General features: G+C 41.6%; 1 long non-coding RNA gene across 1 annotated transcript; it reads right to left on the bottom strand.

The window, feature by feature from the left end:
• Nucleotides 1-11549: 11549 nt before the first annotated feature.
• Nucleotides 11550-20850, bottom strand: LOC120397774. Its single transcript, XR_005593995.1, has 3 exons — nucleotides 20796-20850; nucleotides 16790-16849; nucleotides 11550-11584 (listed from the first exon to the last, which is right to left on the bottom strand). It is a non-coding gene; the product is annotated as an uncharacterized LOC120397774 (long non-coding RNA).
• Nucleotides 20851-21873: the final 1023 nt, after the last annotated feature.

Below are 21873 nucleotides of genomic sequence, written 5' to 3'. Positions count from 1 at the left end.
CTGGGAGCATTCAGCCACCGAGAGCAATTTTGAATTCAGAGTGAAATGGATAAATCACAGGACATTCTCCCCTCCTGCTTAGACTATATTGTTTCCATCAGAAGAACCACCAGGGGGAATTATTTCTTCATTTACCAGGATATCTCCAGTTAAGCTTCCTCAGCTGCTGTGATCAACCTGTATTGTCTGGACCCATAGGATATCTGAGAGATTATTTTTAGTAACCTTCTCCAGCTGAATCTCTGCCACTCAGTTTACCCAGAGTTTTCAAGCAAAATCTGGAGAGGACTCTTGTTTCACTGGACTGGAGTGACAAACTCTGGCATGAATGATTTCTCCATGAGGCTGCAGTCAATACATTGCATTGGCTGGAGTTTATTTTTATTTCCCCAGAGATGCCCTGATTGATAAGTCAACAACAAGTTAGTGCAAGCTTAGTGCAGAAATCACTGGGTGAAATTGTATGGCCCTTGTTTTGCAGGTCAGAGGTTATGGGTTTCGTTGGGTTAGGCTTTTCCTTTGCCTCTTGCTCCCAGGCCTTGCTCAGCAAAGCGTTTAAGGGGGGAATTTTCAAAATCTGTCAACATTGACCTAGCTCTGCTCCCATTGAAGTCAATAGGAGTTTTGTCCTTTATTTCAATGGGAGTAGAGTTAGGCTACTGCTGAGTATTTTTGAAAATTGCACCTTTAGATTCCTGATTCAGCAAAGCATTTAGCTCCAATGCGCTTAACTTAAGCACGTGCTTAAGTGTCTTGCTGAATTGGGGTGTTAGTGCCTCAAATCAGGAGAAAAGCAGATTAAAGATGCACACTCAGAAACCTTTGATACTATGGGAGTTGATGGTACTATGCATCCTTCCCGGATCAGGCTCTGCATTTTCAGCCTTAGCGGAAAGATCCTTGCAAAAGCAGAAACAATAATAATAATAATTAATAATAAAAGAAATCCAAAGGGCTATTTTGACTCTCAGCTTGTAAGCTCTGCACATATTGTTTAATACCAGTCACACTGAGAGTAAAAGAAAAAACTCTCATGCTGCATACACCAAATGTCAGAAGAATCACTTTGTACCAGACATGGAACCTTTAACCACATTTAATAAATCTATTGCTAATTCCACTGAGATTACATGAATTAGCCTTTCCTTAATTGGTAGTTCCAAAATAGTCTCCACAGGAACATTTCCTCTAACAGAAGATTTAAAATTCCATTAGTGGCAATGACAGCATTGTAGCATTGAGTGAAGGTAGGGATTGTCTGATCTTTTGTCTAAAATATTCAGGATAATTGATGATAAAAATGGAGAAACCATTAGCTGAATGATTGATACTGGTCCCTTTCTAATTACATCAGCCCTTTCCAGTGGAGACAGGTCATGGAACTTATAGATCTACAGCTACAGGTTTAAGAGTTTGACAAATAACCATAATTTAAAACACAATTATTAAAAGATAAGACAGATGCTGTACAACTTTTTGCACATGTAGGGCAGCCAGGGGAAGTGCACGGCTTTTTCTCCTGCTCTGAATGCAACAAGGGTTATACTTAGAGCTGTGATACCCCACAATAAAAAGAAATTGCTCTGATCTTAGAAAAATGAAATGCTTTACAAAGGACTAACTGAGCGGGTGCATGTCGTCCTCTAAAATGGTAAGGAGTGAGAAGATATGTTTCGCAGTTTCATATTATATTGTATTTCAAACAGGACTCCTGTAAAATAGGTATTTCTGTTTTCATGCACACATCTGTACAGTACGTAGACAGCCATGCCAGACAAAACTGTTTTACCGAGATTTGCACTAGGGATATAGTGGGTGTGGATCAAATTTTTCAACCATGGGGGCCTTATTTGTGGAGATGTAATCTTCCTGTGATTTCAAGTTGACATGTAGGTGCTCGGCACATTTGAAAGTCAGGACCTAGGCTCCAAATGTTAAGTTCTGAACAAAGATTTAGTTCCCTAAGTAAGCGGACAGCTTTTCAGAGATTCTAAGCACCGACAACTCCAGTCAAAGACAGGACAGAAGTCAATTGGTCATTAAAGTAGGCACTCGGCATTTTCTAGAATGAGGCCACTTAAGAGCTTAACTTCAGGCACGAATGTTAAAACATTTGGCCTTTGCCACAGTGTTTTTCTTTAAGATCATTTGCAGGAGCTTTCAGACTTTCCCCAGCTTTCTCCATTTAGACTGTTGGTGGAGATTGTGTTGAAGATGGTAGAAGACGGCTTATAGACTTGGCCAGAACATGGCAAGTATTTAGTGTGAAATATTCTAAAAGAAATGAATACACACACACACACACACACACACACACAATAATTTCTTGGAAATTTTCTGATTTTTCAATGAAAAACTGCAGATAAGATTTTTTTTTCTTTTAAAAAGCGACAAGAAACCTAGACCTGCTATTTTTTGTTTTCATATGTTTTTGAAGATGTAAAACAACAATTTTGTTTTTTGTTGAGAAGCTGGACAAAAAATGAAAGAAATATTTCCATGGGAATTTTCGTTTTTGAAAAAAAAAAAAATGTTATTTTTGTCCCAACTGAACTGAAAATGTTGAACAGATCTAACACACAAGTGAACACTCAAGGAGCCCGTAATGATGCTGCCCACACTAAAAGAACATGTGTAAAATAAGACAGGTCAAAGCAACCTCCCTCCAGTATCTAACTCTGCATGGGTGCAATGATTAAACCACTCAAGACTGTATTCCCAAGGAGAGAGCAAAGTCCACCTTGACCCTTTCACCCCGAATGCTTTACTGCCATGTACAAAACACGCCGGGCATGTGACGCTTGTGGATTGGAATTCATGTTTCTGCACTAACTTCCAGTGGCTGATAGTTCCAGAAGCAATAGTTCAGTACCAGGAATAAATCCTGAAGAATATTACATTTTAAATAGCTCTACATGACAGGCAGAACCTACCTATCTGTCAGGACTACTCGACAAAAGCAAAAAAATATATATTTTCCCTTATACTTTTTAGATCCAGGACCACAAACCAAAAAGAATGTGTATCTTTGAATACCACTAGGGTTGCCCATCCCTCACTCAATTATACTGACTGCCATTCTCTTTATAAACACAGGCCCCGTTTATTTCCAATGTCCACTCTCTTGGGCTGTTCATGAGCTTTCTTTGATATCTGCTACCATTTTATTTTCTTTTTTCCTGTACTTGTTGGAGCATTGGCACTTTGATTAGAAGAATGGGTGATGCTGCCTGGCTGTCTTTACTGTATAGTGAATACCGTCTAAGAGTGGGTGATCTATAAATAGTTTAAACTCTTAATGTTGCACTAAACACAAACTAGTCCTCAGCCACTAAAAGAAGGTGTTACAGCTGCCCCCACAACCACCCCCCAAAATACCCCCAAACCACAGCATTCACAGTACGAACTTGGCCAATCCAATCTCTTTCCTGTATGATTGTACAGTGCCTAGCACGATGGGATCCTGATCCCTGGCTGGGGACCTACGTGCCCCCACAGTACCAATGACAAATAGCAATGGCAATAGTTCTCACCCACTGCTATTTCACTGATAACCCCTCAGTCTCAGAGTGCAGGCCCTAGAACAGGACCCTGGACAGCTGCTGCAAACTGGCGGCTGACAGCTCTTATTGGAGCCAATGCGCCCCTTGCTATTAAAGTTAAGGAACAGAATGGGGTCCTCGAGACCGAACGCTGGTCACCCGACTAAAAGCAGCATGCAGCCAGCCAGTGTTAAAGCTGCCCTCCTTTTGTGGAGCGGGAGGGTAGAGGCAGTAGCACCACCCTCGCCAAGCCTTCCTCAGGTGAACTGCCCTTGCGGCATAGCTCTGCATATTGCACCCACGAGGATGAATCAAGCCCAAGCTATCCATTCTGTGCCAAGTGCTTTTAGAGCAGCCTTTATTTAAAGACCACCTCCCTGAGAGAGGGCTTTTTCTCTGCCCATTGAATAGCCAGTTAAGAAAGCTTTTGCTGTGAAGTGATGGGACTCCAAAGGAGTTAATGAAGTTGATGGCTGCCTCAGGAAAAGCAGCTTCCCTGTACCATTCAATTCAGTGCCACTGCACCTGGAATACAGGGTTCCACACACCTCCATACCACAAGGATGTAGACAAACGGGAGGGAGTTCAGGGAAAAGCAACAAGCATTCTCTAGGAGACTGGAAAGATTGAACTATAAGGAAAGAATAAAAGCTCAGCAGAGGCCATAATTTTCAAGCCTGTGCTTTAATTTAGGAGGGCCTATAAAATCTCTCTTTAGGCTACTGTATAAGAGGGGACTAACTTTCAAAGGTATTGAGTACCCACAACTCCCACTGATTTCATGGCATTTTTAATATGTTGGTATAAATATGTATTATGAGGCTAAGCAGTAATTAAGAGGCAGGGTCAAGATGATATCCTACAAGTATTTGAAGGTTATGAATGCTAATTAGAGAGAAGAATTGTATAATTTACATTGGACATGAGAGAAAACAGTTCTCATAAACTCTAGGCTCATTTTCTGAAGAATATGGTGGGACCTCTATTGTTGGAGACATTTAAGCCTTGACAGGAAAAGAACAGTACCCAGTGTAATCATGTAAGGAACAATCTTCTTTAGCAAGGGGATGGAGTAATGTCTCCATACCTAACTTTTATGATTTCAAGTCAAGTTTCCTTTCAAATGATCACAAACACATTTGGTACTTGACAAGTTAAGTACTTTGGTCCAGACCATAGGAAAGAAAGAGGCACACAAAGCCCTCATAGAAATGTCCTATTTTCATGCATTTCTACATATTGGACTTCTGCCTTTACAGTGCTAGACCTGAGTATTGATTCACCCAAGCTTCCTCATGTACTCTCTCTGGCCTGACATGTAGATAAATGAGACTCAGAAAGACTAGGGCCCAAGCATGCATCAAAATTTTCTAAACAGACTCACTGCTGGTTCCCAACACTCCCACAGAAATTTGGACTTGTGTGTGAAATTCTAATGCTTGTAAATGTGAGATAGGCTTTTGGCAATTTCCAGCATTAGAGTGTATCATTTTAATCCCTTTAAATAGCTTCTGCATTCTATCTCCCTCTATTAGACATATGCCACACAGCAGCCAACTTCCAGTCGGATTATGAATACACAAATCAACCCAAAGAATGAAATTCTGAGCAGAGAGCTCTGAGCTTTTTATTCTCCCCTCCACACATTCTGTGTCACTGGTAATCCTGGGTTGAAGCCTCGCACAGGGAGGTAATAGAATTTCTCCCAGTCACACTCATTTGCATCTTCTTCCTAGCTAAAAAACCACGAGCTTGACCAGAAGCTGATCCTGAAATATACCAGTTGGAAGAAAGAATGGTGCAGCTCAGAATAAACATAATGCAATAAAATTGACACATGGAAGAAGAAGATGAATGCAGAACCAAATCTGTATATGGGCTATGACACATCACGTATATCATTTAACTTAACTATCCTGAAGCATTTGAAGTCCGTCCATAGCCTGGTTTATTTTTAGTCATTTATCTTCTTCTTTTAAACACAATAATCCAGCAGTGTGTATTTATACAGCATCTTTCAGTGGAGAATCTCAAAGCACTTTCAAAAACATTCATTAATTAAGCCTCAAATTCCCCTGTGAGAAAGGTAAATATCGTTGTAACTATTTTACAGTGGATTAATTAAGCACCAAAGTGTTAGGCAGGGGCGGCTCCAGGCCCCAGCACGCCAAGCGCGTGCTTGGGGCGGCAAGCCGCGGGGGGCGCTGTGCCGGCGCCACGAGGGCGGCAGGCAGGCTGCCTTTGGCTGCTTGCCTGCAGAGGGTCCGCTGGTCCCGCGGCTTCGGAGGACCCGCAGGCAAGCCGCCGAAGGCAGTCTACCTGCCATGCCTGGGGCAGCAAAATGCCTAGAGTGTTAGGGGGCTGGTGCGGTGCCCTGGTGTTAGGGGGCTGGTGCGGAACCCTCAGTGTCCCCTAAATCCTACAGTGGGATAGGGTGAGTCTCTAACTCTGTATATTACAGCGGGTCTTGTATTATCTCCCATATAGGCTGGTGCCACAGGAGGTGTTGAGGTCAAGTCAGTAGTTGGACTGGGGATCCACGACATCTGCAATAGAGAACCTAACATCCTGGGCAAGTGATGTGATGGGGCTGTGACCACTCTATCAGCCCATAGGCTGGAGTCTCAAACATGAGAAAGGAAAGAAAACTGAGCTGCAGCCTTGACCTGGCTCTCAGGTTGATTTGAGAGATTCCAGCCTTCATTACTTACCTGGATTAGGTGAAGAGAGAAGAACAGTCCACAGGAGTGACTAAGCTGTCAGCTTCCCAGGGTCTTCATGCCTCTTGATTAGAACTTGTTTTGGAAGTGTCCTGGTTCTATCACCTTCCTGGACACAGAGCAGAGAGGAAGAACATTTCCTCTTTAATTCTGAAAACCTCTAAGCTACTTTCCCTTCTTGTCTATGTACCTGCCTTGATGAGTCAAGCTGAGTATCCTCTCTTTCAAGTCAAGAGGCTGAACAGCTTCTCCATTGATCCCTCAGTATGGCTCCCTTTTGAAGGGAGTTAAGCCCATTTCCTGTCTGATTCAGTATGAAGTGTGTACACCCTAACACACCTACATAAATATTCAAATCTTATTGGGGATGAATTTCATGCACAAAACCCCAATCATTATGGTGTGGCCTCTCATTTTAATTTAGGGGTTCCTAAATTCAGAAAACTTTCATTTGAATGTTTGGATATGGATTTAAACTTTAGTCACTCAAGTCTGAAAATATTGCTTTACCTGTACACCAAAAAAACAAAGCACCAAGAATTAAAGAACACTTTTGAAACTGGGGCCATAAGCCATTGTCACACAGTGATTCCATGGCAAAGCTGGGAAGGAAACATCAACTCCCCTCTTGCACTAGCAAGGCCATATTGTCCTCCTATTAACTGGCGTCTGGCTGTAGACCCTAGGTTGCCGTTCAGACATATTTATTTGTAAATTATTGACCGGATAGTATTGAAATCTATGTTATATTCACAGAATACACACAACCAACAGTCTTGCTGGAAGTTTTCCGTGTAATAATACTTTATTACAGTTCAGAACAATAACACGCAAGAACTGAAAACAGGGAGAGACGAAGCAGGCTGCTCCATAAAGCAGAGAGGAACAATTCATGGCCCCCAACCCCTTGTTCTAGATTGGTTTTTTCGAGACTGACTGAATGCATATTTAAATACAGAGCCTTCTAATCTCTAAGCAAGACCAGAAAACCACCCCCTACATACACACACACGCAGACTTGAAGTGATAGTTCACAATTCCAACACAGTCTTCAATATGCCACAGTTTAATGTTAGCTTGATTTTGCAGAGTAGGGGGGCTATTTAAAAATGATCTGTGCATCACTGACATATGAATTAGACTTTATGAATTAGAATTTTGTATTAAATCCTATTGTTCCCCCTTCAGTACCATCAATACCTTTTTGGATATAACTGTAAGCTAGAATTTGCTTGTCACTGTGCCAGATGATTTAGTTTTTGAATATCTGACTGTTGTATTAAGACTGATTATTATCTGTCTTGCCACGTTCCAAGATTCAAAATCCTAAACACCCAGAAAGATCAGTCAGTAAATTTGACACTTTTCACAACAGTATTAATATGTTGCTCTTTAAAATCTATTATAGACTCAGAAAAGAAAAAAATAAAAATTCATAATCTGGCAATATTGTGCCACTTTTACCTATTTTTTCTTTTAAATGACTATCATGTGAAAGGCAAGAATAACAACACTGGCTACAGAACTCCTCTCCTTAGTCAAAGAATAGACACAGCACTATAACTTCAAAGGCACTTTGAACAGGCTAAAATATGAATTGCATTCAGAAAATTGGGTACAGATTCTGATCTCATTTATACTAGTGTAAGAAGATGTAACTCCATTGGTTTAAATGGAGTGAAAGTAACATCAAACTATAGCCCCAAACTATTAATCATATTTCTGAACTAAATGAGTGTTTATCACTGGCATACAAATTAACCATAGGGATTGCTTTATGGCTTCTATCTTGGATTCATTTATTCAAGACAACCAGTTCCAGCAGCAGCTAGTTTTCAATCCTTAAAAACTTTAGTTTTGACTTGAGAAATATATGATCAAGTATGCACTTCCAATCAAACATACAGAACGTTTAATCATTATTGGGGTTGAACAGCCTCACATAACAGAATCCATAATTCAGGCTCGGATTTGATGAGTTTCATGGAATCATGCAAGAACTTCTTGTTTACTCCATACCTTTCTATCATACTTTTTCTAGCAATAGCACTAGACAAACCCTGGAAGTATCAGCTTTCACGCACTATGGCTCTGCCCTCTTCTGAAGGAATCAGTACCTTCAAGAGCAGTGGTTCACAACTTTTCCAGGAAACTCTACCAATTTACCAGTTTAAGGTAACAGAGGGGAAACAAACAAACACCACTGTTCTTCAACATGCTTATAAATACAATGGGTTTGAGTCTCCTTTCACACCAGTTTTACATTGGAGTAACTCCACTGACTTTTGGAGAGTCACTTCTGATTTATACCATCTTTTGTGAGATGCAAATGAGGTGCATTAACTGATAGAAAATGATAAATGTGGGATGGGTTCTTCTAATATTTATTTTTTTAGAAATTAAATTAAGTAAATGCTGTGCCAAGGGTCATATTCTGCTGTCATAGGAAGAGCTAGCACATATCCCAAGGCCCTAAGTTCATAAAACTAGAATCAACATTAACTTGAACATGCAATATTCAGATTATGCAAAATGGCAGGGTCTATTCACCAGTCAATTCCATCCATTTTACACTGGTTTAATTCCACTGAGCTATTCCTGATTGACACCAGCATTAGTAAGAGGAAAATTAGGTGCATATTGAAACCTGTAGCTAAAATCAGCCTTTATCCAAGTAAGATTGCTGATGTATATGTAAGAGGTGTGACGTGAGCTACAGTAATCAAATATCAGAGGGGTAGCCGTGTTAGTCTGGATCTGTAAAAGCAGCAGAGAGTCCAGTGGCACCTTATAGACTAACAGACATATTAGAGCATGAGCTTTTGTGAGTTGCATCCGACGAAGTGGGTATTCACCCACGAAAGCTCATGCTCCAATACATCTGTTAGTCTATAAGGTGCCACAGGACTCTTTCAGCTTTTAGTAATCAAATACTATTGCTAATAAACCCCTTTCTATAGTTAAGCCAAATTAATTAAACTCTCAGCATTGTAAAAATGGCTCTGTTGTCATTGACTTAAAGTAAAATGACCTCTTAATCCTGCGAGAAGAAGCTTTCACTATTGTCATTACCTCTCATTTTAAGATGGGAATTAGTTGAAGGCAGAAGAGGGTTCCAACTGCAATTAGGTAAGCACTAGCTGGTCATTTCCCCCAAATTCAAGGAAATCTCTGGAGAAGGGAACAAAGACACATTCTCACTGATCCTAGACACCTGGTTCTTTGCAAAAGAGACAGGTTGAACTATTCTTGTATGTTTCCAGAGACCCAGAGGAACTTGGAAATTATCTGATCATCTAAGTGAATGATTTATAACTCCCTTTTGGCCCCGTGCAAGGATTTGCCCTGTACCATTAATCTTTCTGGATGTAATTGGAGGTAAAATTAAAGCTACATTACGCCTCAATTCATGGGGATGAACTGGGTCTGGACAGTAGCAGTAGCTTCAGGTAACACATCCATTAACAACAGCCTGGAATATTGCGTTTTGCTGGCCAAAAAAGGGAAAATGGGGGAAAATAGCACAGATAACAACCTGTTATTAAGAAATCAATACCTCCCAGCCACAGGGTTTTAACTTATCTAACAAAGTCTTCAGCAGCAATTATGTGGTACTGGTAAAATGAGGCTATGCTAAACCCCATTGGTGTACACCACATTGTAATATAATGAGGGATGCTCATTTCTACTCAGAATCCAATACCCGCCAAGAATCAGTTAGCTCTGTAATGCTTGGAATATACTGGTATGTGGAGCCAGATCCAGTTCCATAGTCCTGCCCACAAATTGGAGATCCTTTTTCTGCAGAAGAAAAATCTCTTCTTGGTTAAGAGGCCTGATTATTCATTTGTAGAGACCCGACACAAAGAAAAAGTTCTTTCATAATGACCCCTAGAACCTTCAGCTGTTTTTTTTTTCAAACGACTTTCTGCTACACAAGACAGACAATAGGACGTGCATTTGGAACAACCTCTCGAGGAATGGAGTTCAGTTTTATCCAATTTTTTTGCCACCTTCTTGCATTGTGGTTAAGACCCTAGATTGGGACTCAGAAGTTCTGAATTCATTTCCCAGCTCTGCCACAGACTTTGTGTGTGATCTCAGTCAAGTCACTTAGGTTGGATTCTGGTTCCCATACTCATACTGAATAGCACCTTACTCCATGAGCGAGACCAATTGATTTCAGGTGGGACAATAGGAAGATAAGTTATTTCTCATGGTAAATAATGGTGTCAGAATCTGATCATTAGTCTCCCTGTTCAGTTCCCTATCTGCAAAATAGGGATAACAATATTTCCCCAACATCGTAAGCATGATGTGAAGAATACGTTCCTTAACATTAGTGAGTCTCTCAGCTATTTTGATGATGAGGGCCTATAAGTGCATAAATAGAATTTGCCTCGTTTGTTAGGGAAACTGGGACTTGGGAAAATCATGACCATAAATTGTCCATCATGGTATACTTTGCTTTCCATACAGTGTTACTATATGAACAATTAACAGCCCCATATGCAATTGCTTGGAAGCAGAATAGAGCATTCTGTTGTAACTTGCTATTGTGTGTTACATAAGTAAAGGATCTTTCTACTCACACTGTTTCTTCTTCCTCCAGTTTTTGCATATTCAGAAGCCACATTGCCTCTTGGGTTGCAGATGCACCATAATCTCTTTTTCTTTCTGTCGTGTGTTTTCAGTGCAGAATGCCATCCATGAGGAATAGACTGCTAAATGAACCTGCTGTTGACACTATATCTTCTTCTTTATGCCAAGACAATACAAGCTCCTGCTGTGTCATTTGAGCTAAGGAATAGAAACACCAAATGCAAAAGTGAAGGGGATGGAGGATTTCAATTTTGCAATAAACCTTCACACCACTGGTCAGCCTCAGATGCGATCCAGCTAATTAAATTATTGCTTTTATAATAGTTGTTTCTAGAGGCAGCAAACAAGATCAAGAACCCATTGTGCTAGGCACTGTATGAACAGATAGCAAGAGACAGGGCTTTCCAAGTAGACAAGATGAAGAGTTACCTAAAACCCCCGTGAGATTTGAACTCTTGAACCATTGCAGAGAGAGCTAGTGCACCCTTAAGTTAGAGGCTTCCTGAAAAATGGCATTTGCCCACTGACTAGGTGTGCTCAGTCAAGTAACTTTCTTGTGAACTCAGCCTCGCAGAAACCACCACCGTCACTAACAGCTCTGTTGTCAATCTCAGTGGAGAGGTCAAAGATTGAATGGGAACTGAGATACAGCTTTCCTCTCACCATGAGAGCTATGTCCTTCCAGGTGAGCTGGAAGGGGAAAACAATCCAGGCTGTTACCTGTGATGAAGATCGATAGGACATCTGTCAATCAGAAGCTATTAAAATAAAATAAAAACCCCACAAATGTGCAGGTGCATGCAGGCACACATAGACACACATACACACCCACCACCCTTCCCTGCAGTCCAGAAGCACCTATGGACCTAAACTAAGATTGCAGCCCCATTGTGCCAGATTCTGTACATTAAATCCCTGATCCTGCAAAGGCTGACGTCCATATCTGAGTAGTTCTATTTAAGTCAGTGGGCCTACTCACATGTAGAAAGTTAAGCACATGTATAAGTCTTTGCAGGATCAGGGTATACGTGATTTGCCCAAGGTTGCACAGGAAGTCTTTGGCAGAGCCAACAACTGAACCCACATCTCATGAAGGCCCAAATTAGTGCCCTGACTACCAGACAATTTTTTCTCTGTGAGTTTCATAACTGGTAGAACATAAAAACATAATTTGTGCAGCTCAATATCATTAAAATCTCCAAACTTCCAGGGGATCTACTACCAACACTTCCTACACTCCTGTCCACCAGAGGCCAGTAGATAGTTTCTGGGATGCATGTGTCTTTCAAAGGAAGAAATTTATGGACCAGTCCTTCAAGGATTTCATACTAAAAAGTCCACAAGGTAAATAAGACACCTTTGCTCAGAAGAGCAACTGAATTAAAGGAAGATCTACCTAATACATTTAGCTTTTCCTTTAATGCTCCAACAATGAAAGATTATAGTAAGGCTTTACCAAATAATGAAGACATAAGACATAAGGGAATGAAAGCTCCGCAAATTGTCAACACATTTTGTTTTGCTGTTCAGTATAAATCTTTTCTTTGCAGATGCAGATGTTATTCATTATGTTGTAGATAAATTCAGAAATGTGGTTTACACTGATTTAGCATTGTACTTAATATGTTTTAAATCTAATGCATTGAAATAAGCCTTAAGTGCTACTTTGCTGTGAAATTTAAAACAGAGTAGTACTGTAATTTTGCTTTGGTTGGATTTTTCTGGAAACAAATACACTTCCAGAGTTTCACCATGGGAATAAAAGTTCTCCGTAAAATAAAATACTGTATTTTGTAATGATTGGGATTTCTAAAAACCCACATCCCAAGCTTATAGTATTCTTGGGTTGAAGGTTTGCGCAACAAACAGTACAGCAAATCTGGAATCATGACATTTAGAATTTAACTCCTAATAATGCAAACAGCACCAGACTATCAGCAAGTGACAGCTGGTGCATCAGAGTGAAGGCCACCTTAAAAAAGCTAACAAATATAGCAGATTTGTGGCAGAATTGAACACTGAACCAAGAGTAAAGCTGTACAAATAACTGACTTTTTGCTTCGCTGGCCAAACTGAAAAAGGTGAAAAAATTCATTTTGGGTTGTACAAAATGTTTTGCTAATCACAAACTGAAATTATGGGGGTGTTAAATGTTTTATTTAAAAAAAATTGAGAAATTCTGAAATGAAATGTCTTTCTGAAACAAAAATGCAAAATGTTTCATTTCAGAAATGCCAAAAGGAACCGTTTCAATATTTCAATATTTTATATATAATTTTTACTGAAACAATTAGCTGAACTCATCCTAAATCTGAAAATTGCTTCAGTTGACCTGAATCTGCATTTTTCATCTAAAAAAAAAGGTTTTGCACAAAAAATTCATCCAGATCTACTACTGAGATCCAATCCAGTACCTTAAGAACAAGACTATTCTTCCTCTCTATGCTAAGTATCCTAACCACTGACTAAAAATTAGGAGGGAGGGCCCCCTCTTCTCTCTTTCCCAGTCATTTTGGGTAAACTCACCAATGGGGGCCTGATCCAGTAGGCAAGCTCTGAGCATGCTCACCGTATTCGGCCCCACAGACAAGTTAGGTGGAGAAACATCAATCTTCCTCCAGTTCCTGCATTGCACTGGGTCTTAGGCATCTCGACGCCTGGCATGGGGTTGCCCTGTGCATGCCCAGAGGTAGAAACATGGGCACCTAGGGAACTTCTGCTGCAATAATTTAAGTGCTGAGCAAGCTTAGGCACCTACAGGGCTCAAGGGCAACTGAGCTAGGTTTTGTGAATCCCACTGGGCCTGATTCTGGGATGTAGGTGCCTAAAATGGCAGTTAGGTACCTCAAGCCTTTTGTGACACTAGCCCCATGTGACTTAGGAGACCAATCACAATGCAAAACTAGCAAATCATCAAAGCAAGCTCTGCAGAACACTGAACGAGAATAGCCCAACTGGACATAGGCCAGAGACAAAAAAAAATTGCCTCTGCATGCAAATGTTCCCTGACTTCAGGGGTATTTGTACCGGTGGTAAAATCCTGGCTCCATTTAAGTCAATGGAGCTTTGCCACTAACTTCAATAGGGCCAGGATTTCACCTCTGGACTTTAGGTTCGGGATCATCACAACTTCCAACTGCTGTACAGGAAAGGTGGATTGTGTTTTCTTTTCTTCAGGTCTAGTCTCCTCTTGAGACGTGGGAAACTCTCACTTATGGCAAGGATTTCCACAATGGATGTTAATGCAGTAAAAGAAAACTGATAGAGATGTTATGTGAAATGATAGAAGCTTTTAAAACAGGGAGCTATGAGTCCCTAATGATGAGGGTTAGTTTCAAAGGTGTCATAGGATCTTATGCAGATCCCTAGAAGGGCTTGTGATGGGTTGAGAGACATAATGCTAATATATCTATTGGAAAGAGTGGCTACCAGCTGCAGTAACTCACATTAATATGCAATACAGCCATTGCTACCTCTTGTGATAGGGATGAAATTAACTCACCACCATTTTATTATAAAAACATTAAATTGTGATCCATTGGATAATCAGCGTGACACTTTGATATGCTCCTTTTACAGTACATCATTTCACTGCAGTTCTTACAAAATAAAGTCTTAGCAAGATGTCTACACCTTTCCCTCAACAGGCATTTTAAAGACTGCACAAGGATCGTCTGATAGGTGTAAAGAGAATGTTTTCAGAATATAATGCAATGCTTGTCAGCTTCAAGAGATCTAATTATTAAGGGCTTCAGTAACAAAAACTAAGGAAACCTAGACTCTTTTTAAAACTCCTGTAAATGCATGGTGAATTTTTTTCCAGATGTGATGCCTGCCATTTTTATTAGCAACAGGATAGATCATATTAATTCAGGTGCCACAAAATCTTGTTTGTTGAAACTGAAGGCAGCTTTGAAAGGACACAGAACAGTAGAGATATCCCAAGAGTCTAGTCAGTGCCCTTAGTTCGTTAGAGTGGATGAGAATTGGTCTGCTGATTTCAGTGAGCTTTAGATCAGACCTTAGGGGCCTCTGGGGTTAAGCCTCCCCAATAACACCCTATCTATTAGCAAAGACATAGATACTGGGTAGGCCGCCAGATGTGCTGCAGAATGGATTCCCACCTGCTGCTTCTGGGCCTTCCTGGCTCCTGCCTCTTGATGTTGCTGAATCGTTGGTTGCCATTGGGAACTCTCTGCATGGGTCCTTCCAGTTCATGGACTGCAGGGACCAGAGGGAAGAGGCACGGAGCAGGGAATAAAGGTTTTCATGGGGCCAATTAAGATCAGGGTGCCCCTTTTCATTCTCTGTCTGCCCACTTCCTCACAAACCTCATTTATCTCCCACCAACACACGTCCCTGTCACAGCCTCAACTATGGTGTTTCCGTTTGGAGAATACAATCAAGCTGCTGGGTAGCATGGGGTGGGGAGTTGTTTGGGGTTCTCAGCCTGTAAACTGCAGGCCCACCACTTACAGACCCTCCACGTACCCAGGTAGTAACAGCCACTGCCACCAAGTGAATCTTGTAGTGCCTACAAATCACACCAGTGGAGTTGGGGTGATTTGTTTTGACAATCCATCACGGTGATGGTTACCTCAGCATTTCCTCTTAACTTCCCTTGTGCTTATGGGAAGAGTGAACCTGAACTCTACAAATATGCAGAATAACTAACTACAGATCTGTTATTTAGTCACTGAAGGCAAAGTTTTAAAGCAGTACTATTGCACCTGAGCTCTGATAGTAGGTTCCTTATACACCATGGACTTACATTTTTGGATGTGTTGCAGTAGTTTAAGGGATAGTCTCCCACAGAAAAGTTGGAATCCACCCTTTGAATTTGCACATTCATTTTGTTGTGGCTACTGAATATTTGGTCAAAATCCTAAACACCAGGCCTGAAGCAAACCTTCCTGTAACATCAATGGGCCAAATCCAAAGGAAATGTCCAATTTGAACCCAAAAAATAATATTTTTTAGATAAAATCCCAAATTGAAAAGATTCAACCAAAGAAAGAATATGTTTTGGTTGCCAAGCTTTTGGTCTCTCAGTGGGAAAAAAATCAAACTCTTTTGAAGAAAGTGTTTCACAAAACTTTTTTTTTCATTTAAACCCTTTGCAGGAAAAAAAAACCATCCTGATAGTCTATCACAAAATCTATTGTTAACAAAAACACAATGCATGAGCATCCACAACACCGGCTGAAGTCATTGGGAACTGCAGGTGCTCACCATATCTGCTAAACCGGCCCATATAGTCCTGCAGTCTAAACATTCCAATTATCCTGCAGGGAAGAAGTGACTTTTTACAGAATCTCACCCTGCTGAGGGCAATAAATCCCCTGGACGGTGGACTTTCATATCTCTATGTTTCTGCACACCTAGCTTGAGGCAAGATTTATCCCCGAACATTACAGTACGGGAAACAATGAATATCCTATATGCATGAAGCTAGATTCAGATACTCTTATTATTCACACAGAATATTCCTTTATTCTGGGGCTGGTCCCACTGAAGTCCATGAGAATTTCCCCGAAGTAAGGTGCTATTCAATATAAAGTTGTCAGGCCCATGTTGTCAAGGCCCGGTTATTTAATACAATCAAATCTTATTATGTTCATGTGACAGTAGCCAATGTGTGTTGGACAACAGAAGATTCATAAGGTGTGTGCAATCACATAGTAAAAGTGGATTGAACTATGATTGTGATATGGGAATAAAATGGATTTTTACAAGTCAAACCCAGATTGAAGCTTGATCCAAAGCTCTTGCCTATCAAAATGCAAAATGTGGATCACCAGAAACATGTGAGATACCTAAGGGAGCTCATTAGTTAAAACACGTTGCCTATAATGTGCCTGGCTTCAAGATTCACATTTGCATGTTTCAAAGGTTTATAAATACAAAGGCAACTGTAACACTCACCCTAATTTATATGTAAACCTCACTGATCTGTTGCAGAGTGATCTTCACTCGGTGTAGCAGCTGTTGGGAGAAACATATAAAGCTATATAGGAAAAGTGTGAATTAGATGCAGCCCACTTGCTTAAAAAATATAATCCAAAAATACATGGACTTTAACTAATATAGCAGAGAGCAGAGCTGCTGCTTATTATATAAAATGCAACAGTGTTTGAAAGAGCCCCCATTAAGTCTTCAGTAGAGAAGCTGTGCTAAGAACCCAGTTTCATTATATTATTTTACCCCATAAAACAACTAAAAGGAAAAATAAATCTTTCAATTCTAAGGCAGTAGAAATGAGCAAAGGATTTATTGACATAGGGTGTCTGGCTCTTTGTCTGGAGTGGCTAGACTTTACCTGAAAGGTTAAGAGTTTGACAGTGTAGTCTCTCAGCTCAAACAGTAGCAACTCAGGCTTTTGGATATGAAGGTCCTAGATTCAATCCCCCCAATAACCCATTAGGTTATGCTGTTACCATTGCAATATGCCACAGGTATGCTGTCACTCATTCTCTCTACCTTGTCTGCTGTGTGTACAAACCTCTGACTTAGAGCATGGCAGATCTAGTATTGGCTGCTTATGGGTAGTAAGTAATAAGGCCCTGACTCAGAAAGCTATTTGAGAATTTATGCAAATTAACCTCCGTGGGATTTCTCACATGATTAATGTTACATCTGTGCTGAAGTGGGGCCTATATGCCAAACTTGCTGCTAATCCTTTCAGGAACACTGCTCAAGAGAAGGAAATCTAGCTCAGCTCTCAACACCCGCACCTTCTCCCTCAAATAATTGTAGCTTTTGAGCATGAATGCATTATTCTAAAGAGGTTTTTCATCTTATCTCATGCAGGAGGATCAATCCTGCCTGAGTCAAGCTGTGACTGAGTGAGTGAATAAGAGAGCTGAACTCCAAAGCAGGTGTTCGAGGTGAGCTCAGGAAAGGTGAACTCCCCAACCCATTCAGTCTCCATCACCATGGGAATGATCCAGCTCCCACGGAAGTCCATGCCCACACGTGAAATGGACACTGGCTCTCCCTCTCAGAATCACTGTCGTGGAATCAGAAAGAAAAGGGGGTTTGCGTGTCTTGGAGGAAATGGACTCACACCAGCCCCCAAGCTTTGTAAACAATAGTGGTAGCCATTATTACTCCTGCCCTAGAGAAGGAGTGAGGTCCTTGTTCAGGTCCTTGTCCATGGTTTTGGGTAATGTAAATGTCACATGCCAACAGAACGCCACACTTGGAGACGTATTTCCCTACCCTTGGCTTCCCCTCATTTCAAGTTGCTTTGTGAATCCACTGTCCCCTACCCATTAGTAATGAGGTGTACTAGTCCCCTACCCCTACCCATTACGTGGTCCAGGGCTGCCCAGAGGCAGGGGCAAGTGGGGCAATTTGCCCCAGGCCCTGGGCCCCACAGGGGCCCCCATGAGAATTTTTCGGGGCCCCTGGAGTGTGGTCCTTCACTCGCTCTGGGAGCACCGGAAAACTCTTGCGAGGCCCAGGCCCCCAGAGCTGCTTCTGCTCTGGGTCTTCGGCGGCAATTCGGCGGCTGGAGGTCCTTCCACACCAGGACCCTGAATCCTCTGGGTGGCCCTGATGTGGTCTCCAGTAAGCAGGAGCCTGTCCTGCTAACCACTCGCTAAGTGCCAAATCCTGAGTCCAGCACCCTGCTTCAGCAGCTTAAAGGAATCCGTCCTGCCTACCTAGAGCATGGCTACTGAGCTGATTCATAGAGGCTGCTGTAACCCCATGGACGGACTAGCTTCCATGACCCCTTAGGGATCAACACTGTGTAGCAGCTCCACAGCTCCCCCAGGCCATTCACACCCACCAGCACTGGCTCTCTGACAGCTGTACAAAGAGAACCTGCAGAGTGACGCTTCATATCACACTGGGAATATACACAGTCCTTGCATGTCCCCAGATCCTCCTCCCCACCTTGGGCAGAAGAGCCTAATTAGCTCCACTGTCACACTGTTCAGCTACTCAGGCAGGCTGAGGGTTTGTTCTTGAGGGTAATTTCATCTTCTAATGAAGTCAACGGCAACATTGTCCATGAGGAGCATAATTAAGCCTCGAAGTAGTAACTGAAAAATTAGCCCCATATCTGGGGCTGGTGATTGGAGTGAGCATCTTCTTCTACCTTGCCAGCCCACCTACAGCTAGACCATGACCCCCAATGAGTATCTGCTTGTTTATTATATCCAGAGGGAAGCACAGAGATAGGATTTCCTAGCTGAGCAGCGTTTTCTTTGCTCACAGCAATAAGCCTTAATCATTTACAAAGTGCAGGATCTGGCTCTAGCTGGTCTCTATTTAGGGCCAAATTCTGCTTCCCTGACACACTTCAGTACTGGAATTGAAGTCAATGGAAATGCTCATGTGAATGAGCGTTATACAAATTGGACTGCAAGGAAAAGCAATGATACAGTTTACGATATTTATTTTGTCTAGTATAATATTGAGTCAAAATAAACCTGTTGTTGAGTGTGTGCCTGTACTTGACACCTGAGCAGGCTGCACTTGTGCTGGGCATAAAAATGTCTCCATTTAAAATTTATGCAATATCATCCGAGTGCAGAGGACAGAGTTGTCAAGGGGGAGCTTTTAATGTATCACACTGAGATAATTCACACACTAGACTATTCTAAGCAGTTCTCCTTTCTCTGTCCCAGAAGCTGTTCCATAGATAGTACAAAAGGCACGTACAGTGAGCAGCGATGTGGCAGATGTCTGAGAGGAAGGCTGGCCTGATGGTTAAAGTACCCCAAGTGACACCGTATACCCCATCTGTATACCATGTTCACCACTTTTGGATGGCTATGATATATTTGGTATAAAACATGCCTTGTGAGGTAGCATTTGAATACTCATGATCTACTGAACATCATCATCCCTGCTGACATGTGTGTACCGTCATTGTATATGGAGTTATGAGATTTTGCTACAGGTTTGTTACTGAAACATGTTGTGAGTCTGGGGAGAATGCCGACAGACGGGTCCGTAAAGATGACAAAAGTCCTGTAAACAAAGGCCTTGCACATCATCTCCAAAGACGCCTCAAATATCATGTGCACAGACGGTCTGAGCAAGAAATTTACAATTCACCTGAAACGTGCATTAAATCTTATGTACACCACAGACTGATTGTCTGCACCCCAGCAGGAGGGAGGTGGCAGAATTACTCTAGGAGAGCAGGAGGGACTAAAATAAGATACAATAGCTTCATCATTTACCGCTCCTCCTCCACCTCAGCACATAGAAACTAGTTCATTTGGAAGACAAAAAGAAGCATAATTGAACTGTGGGAAGGGTGGCTCCAGGCGGTAAGGAGACAGCCTGTGAAATGTGTTCCAGCTTATGGTGAGACAACCTGTTTTGCTTTTAGAACTGTTGGCCTTGGTAAAGTTTAGGAAATAGCTTGCGTGTTTATTTCTTTTTTTCTTTTGTAACCAATTCTGACTTTTATGCCTTTATGACATATTATCACTTAAAATCTATCCTTCTCTAGTTAATGAACTTGTATTATTTTATCTAAGCCAGTGTGTTTGGGCTGAAGTGTTTGGGGGACCTCTACTCAGGTCAAGAAAGGCTGATGCATATTCATTACCCTTGGATGGAATGTTGGACTTATAATGAGCTTACCCTGTTCAAGGTGGTCTTGAGCAGTGTAAGATGCCCATTTCTGGGGCGCAAGGCTGCGGCTGAGGGATATGCTAGTATCGTCCTATATCAGTTTCCGAGTGCCTGGAGCACATGGGTGTCACTTTACTGAGTTTGTATTTGCATACTAATGGCGGTGTAACCAAAGCCTGGAGAAGCTGCTTTTCACTAGCAGAACAGTATAAGAGACCCAGATCTGGAGGGTTAAGGGGACAGTGCTGTTCAAAAGCCCAGATTGTACCTTGGGGGATGTCACAAAGGTGCTGCGCCTTGAGTATGCAGAAAAGCTGGGTTAAATTCTCACCTCTTCTGTAGACTCCCTGTCTTGGTCAGTTAGTCTTTCTGCACCTCAATTCCCCATCTGTAAAATGAAGAAAATACTTTCTCGTCTATTTAGAGTGAGGCAAAGATTGTCTCTTACTGTGCTCTTATGCAAAGCACAATGGGACCCCATCTTTTATAGGTTTTCTGGGCATTATAGTAACACAAACATGAACACAGCATCATTCGATCTCAGTGTAAATGGGATGGAAAGATGCTATGACACTATTCTCCTCGCTACTATCGATTTGGAATTTTTGCAGAGTGGTAGCATGTATTGGGAACGTTTACACCCCCTCCTCCTCTGCACTGTAAAACCACACTATTTTTTAACCCTCTCAGGGCACTATCATGTTGCAGCCAGGTGCCCAGAGGTGTTAAGGAAAGTGGAGATAGGAGCAAAGACTCTGGATCCCTGTGGCCAGATCTTCATTTTGTGTAAATCAGCCTTTGACGTCGGTAGGGCTACACCAATTTACAGCCCATGAGGATGTGCCCCCTGATGTCTGCTGTCTTTCCTTAACACTGTAACCCTTCTTCTGACAGTACCTTGGTGGCCCTGAGTGCATTTTGCGGGACTACATTTATCAGCGACCCACTTTGATGCAGGTGGGATAACCGTACAGACCCATTTTTCTTTATTTCTGGGATTACTGCTAATTGTCTGAGGCCACGCACTTCTCTGTGCCTCTCAGGTTGTGCTTCCTGAAGCTTAAAATAAAGATAACTGGATATCGCTAATGAGTACACTAGCAATCTTAGTGTGCTTGCTTTCCAATTTAGGGGCGAGACATGCTTTAGTTGCAAAAAGAAAATCCATAACAGAGATAATAATTGCCAATTGTGCAGAGAAACCTCTATGTATTTTTTCTGCAACACACAGAAAACCACTTAAGAAATCTAAACATTTGCAAGTTCAGGACTAATCATTTTCCAGTCTCCCTTTCTCCTACCACGCAGCCCACTGGGATGCTTACAGTGCGTCTTGTACAAAATTAGTCACTGATGGGCCTAGCCATTTTGCAGTGCCGGTTTAATTTATGAGCTCTGTGGAGCAGGGA

Source organism: Mauremys reevesii, linkage group 2, assembly GCF_016161935.1.
Source record: "Mauremys reevesii isolate NIE-2019 linkage group 2, ASM1616193v1, whole genome shotgun sequence".
NCBI classification, from domain to species: Eukaryota; Metazoa; Chordata; order Testudines; family Geoemydidae; genus Mauremys; species Mauremys reevesii.
Note: the sequence above shows the minus strand (reverse complement) of the source record. Positions and strands in the feature narration are given on the sequence as shown.